The 4,001-nt window shown below is 37.7% G+C and overlaps 1 long non-coding RNA gene across 2 annotated transcripts; it reads right to left on the bottom strand.

Annotated features, from left to right (window-relative positions):
• Positions 1 to 2,150: 2,150 nt before the first annotated feature.
• LOC144798110 (uncharacterized) lies at positions 2,151 to 3,729 on the bottom strand. Of its 2 annotated transcripts, XR_013603489.1 has the most exons (3): positions 3,539 to 3,729; positions 2,961 to 3,464; positions 2,151 to 2,548 (listed from the first exon to the last, which is right to left on the bottom strand). It is a non-coding gene; the product is annotated as an uncharacterized LOC144798110 (long non-coding RNA). The 2 variants fall into 2 exon arrangements; XR_013603488.1 differs by having other exon boundaries at positions 2,961 to 3,729.
• Between the last annotated feature and the right edge of the window lie 272 nt (positions 3,730 to 4,001).

The following is a 4,001-nucleotide window of genomic DNA, read 5'->3' as shown; positions in this document are numbered from 1 at the left end:
AGGAAAAGATACTCTTTCATGCTCAAAGTTTAAAGATATAAAACTCCCATAAAAATAAGTATCCAGACTGCCCTGCTCCTCAAACAATGGAACTTTGATGAAGAGTAAAGAGAACAAAGTGCATGAAAGACTAGCTGAAGAGCAAGAACCTAATCCCTTTTCCAAGACAACTGAAAGTTTACATTTTACTTAAAGGTGTCTTACTGAAGAGCATGAAAATGAATCTTTGTTAAGCATCCCCAAATGTTAGAGACATTTTCACAGCTTTAGTTCACACATAAATGGACTGAAAGAGGCAAATTTACAACTATAGAGAAACAGAAATCGATTCTAAAATACAGGCTCTTGATGAAACTGTAAATACATCAGACATGATAATCAAAATATTGCTCTAATTTCTGGTGTGCCAACAGGGAGACTAAGAGACAACCAGACCCCTTCCTTTAGAGCTTCCAGTGTACCTTGGATGGGACTACTTTTGCAGGGAAAATGGTTGCCACTGAAGAGCAGATACATGCGATTTTCGATGGGAATCAAGTGAATCCAATAAAACCCCTGCTTCAAGGTGTATAGCAGTATTTATTTCTAAGACCTCTTAGGATCGAACAAAGAATGTTCAAACTGTGTTCAATTAAGTCTAAAATGAAGTGTACAATTCAATAGGACAACCCTTACTGTAATTTGATCTTTCTTGCCACCTAGAATAATTTTTTATGGGATAAAACAGACCTGTCAGATTTTTGAAGCATGATCCAAGTCACTAGTGATAAACATGTTACCATTTATTGTTGAAAAATTGCCTCCCCATTGTTCAAACTTCTCCAATTGATAGGTGAATGCACTAATGGACCCAACCCAAATGTTAACATTTGTTTATTTACATCTAATTTTCTTTATTTTAGAAAACAGTTTAAATAAGGCAAGTAAGCTAAATAACATTTTTTTAATTTTGCCATTTTGGTACTAAAAGGTCTCCAATACTTTGTTGCCTGTCCTGTACAGCTTTTAAAATAATAGGGCAATACCATTTTGTTTCCTACTAATCTATGTAGCTAAGAAGCTACAAATATGTTACAGTCAGCTAAAAAGGTATGTGTAAAATAACATTAAATAAAATGAAAATCCTAACTCCTAACAAACACTGAAGACAACAAACTAAGAAATTGTTTTATTAGTCATCCTATCAAGTCCTTTTATGTTTTCTTGAAGTGGTAATGGTTCGATTTCACAGGGGCATATTAAATAAGCTAAGAAATCATAAGGGGCTTGAAGGAGCAGTAAGCACCCCTCAGCATCAGACGGTGGTGGGGGCGGGGGGGGCGTGTGGGGAGAAGGAGGTGGGAGAGCCCCTCACAGGTGGAAATTGAAGATCAGTAGCTGAGACCATAAACAATTCGGAAAAAGAAAATGTTTTTGGGTTTACATTCAATATAATGATGGTCACTGCTGATGTAACAGAGTGGAAAAGGGTACTCCATTTCCCACAAAACAGCCTATTACTCTTTTCTCATCCCGCTCCTCGTTCAAGAATAGATGTTAATGGAACGGTATACTTGTTACACCGAATTTTGTAAAGCAAACTTCATACCACGTTTTTTTCATTTTTTAAAATGTAGCTTAAATATACTGCATTAAAAATCAGTGCTGCTCCACTGACCACACAATATTAAAATGCCTTCCAAAGGTGGCAATGTATTACCTAGGGACAAGCATTTTATATTTATTTGACCCACCAAAAGACACTTTGGAACACAAACACTTGAGGGTAGCGAAAGGGGCAATGCATCAGAAAAGTCATCTATAACCAAGCGGTCTTGGTATGACCACTGAGCCAAATACAGCTGCTTGGATTTTCCAATGTGCTTTAAAAATAGTCACAAGTTCATAAATCAACTGTTGTATAAAGAGCATTAACAGGGAGGTGACAGATTTGGTAGGGATATTTTAAGATTTAAAAGAATTAGGACTAGGAAAGTTAGCATCACACAACACTAACATCTTGCCAAATTAATTTTGCATGTCACCGACATCGTGAAAGGTAAAGAAATCACAAACAGTGTGTTACTTGAAACCAGTTTGTAGTTTTGGGGAGAGGGGGAAACAATACACAATCCTTTTTTTAAAAACAAAAAAGAAAATCAAGTGAAAGCTTTAGGGTACACACACTTTTCACACCTATATTTCAAGTTTGGAAACGCATATTTTCAAGCAGCAATACAAAAAAGTATCCATGAATAATGCATAATCTTTGAAAAATTATGAAAACATCCCTGCTACCATTACATTTCTAAATACAAAACGGACTACCATATTGTTGCTTCTGTGTAGCAAGAGAAGTCCATTTTCAAAACAGATAAAATTCAGTCTTTTGGTGTGAATGGTATGAATGACAGTCTTAAATTTGTTATAGTTGTTTAGGATCCATAAGCATGCAAAGCCTTGTAGAGGAGAGCCCAACCAGGGCATCATGATTGACTTAGAATCCAAGTTAAGCTAAGGCTGGGAAAGCCTCTGGATCATCCACATCAGGAGCTGATGAAGCAGTCAACTGCAAAATAAAAAAGTAAAATATAAGATTCTGTGACATGCAAAAAAATTACTCCCACTGAGTACACGTCTGTTAAACAGCAACAAGAAGCTTACGACAGTTACTTAAATTGGCAGTCATGTTTATGATTTTGTGAAAAGATTGTCACAGTGGATGGACCATCTCCAGTGTGTAAGGATCCTAGTTTTACTTTGACTTTTACAGACCGAAAACGAGTTTTCCATCTGCATATATTTTTTTAAGTGTTTAAATGGGAACTAACTGGGCTTCTTTTCAGTGACCTCTGTGAAGTCTTTCATAAATTCCAGGCAGCCAGCGGAGCAGATAGAAATCATGGAGAGAGAACACACAGGACGACATTTCCCTAAAAACAGCATTCGTCAACATACATTTGTAGTGTACTGTTATTTACCTTCGTGTGTATTGTGTTAAATCTGGGTACTTTATTTGCTAACAGATGACAGGTGTTTACCCAGCAAGATAGGAACTGGGCTTGCTCAAACAGAAACTAGAATCTGAATCTGCCCTTCCCTGTTCCTAAAGCAACAGCAACTAACAGAGGACTATCGTATCTATCCCCCCTATTTTGGCGGCCATTTTAGAGTGGTCTCGCCCTCTCTCTCTTTGGCGGCCATCATGGACTAGTCTTTCTCAATATATGACCATACCCTAAGAACTGGCCTCTTTAGACTAATCTCAACTACTGAGTGTCTGCCGTTTATTGCAGTATTGTACTTCTACGTGTACTTAATGCACTGACTGCTACCTCATATTTCTGGCTGCTCACTAGTGTCATTTTTGACTCATGCTGTTTTTGTTTGCACATGTATTCTGTATATGTATTTTGGCCCGGTATATCATTAATATTATACTTCTAGGTGTATACTGTACATTATTATAAACTGCACCCATCTCACTTTTATTCGTGTATTGCACTGATCGCTACCTCACATATTTCTGTACATTTTTTGTAAGCTGCACCCATCTCACCTTTTATTCCTGGATTGCACCTCATATATTTCTTTTTGTAAGATGCACCCATTTCACTTTTTATTCCTGGAGTACACCAACTGCTACCTCTTATATTTTGGTTATGCTGGTTGATCACTAGTGCCACTTTTGCTCTGTGTAATTTACTGTTTGCATCTGTTTCTTTGCACATGTGTATCACGATAGTTCACTCTCCCATACCCACCTAAACCTCCATCACTAGTGCCACTTTTGCTCTTTGTAATTTACGGTTTGTATCTGTTTCTTTGCACATGTGTATCACGATAGTTCATTCCCCCATACCCACCTAAACCGCCATCCCAACATGGATCCCATCGGCAAGCACACATATAAAATCAACTACCCATCCACACTCACCAAAAAAGCCGCTAAACGCTTTAAACACAACTTCCTTAGGTCCCACCCTGAAACCCCCTTTGCCAACACCTACTTCTCACCGGTC

This window comes from Lissotriton helveticus, chromosome 1_2 (assembly GCF_964261635.1).
Source record: "Lissotriton helveticus chromosome 1_2, aLisHel1.1, whole genome shotgun sequence".
NCBI classification, from domain to species: Eukaryota; Metazoa; Chordata; class Amphibia; order Caudata; family Salamandridae; genus Lissotriton; species Lissotriton helveticus.
Note: the sequence above shows the minus strand (reverse complement) of the source record. Positions and strands in the feature narration are given on the sequence as shown.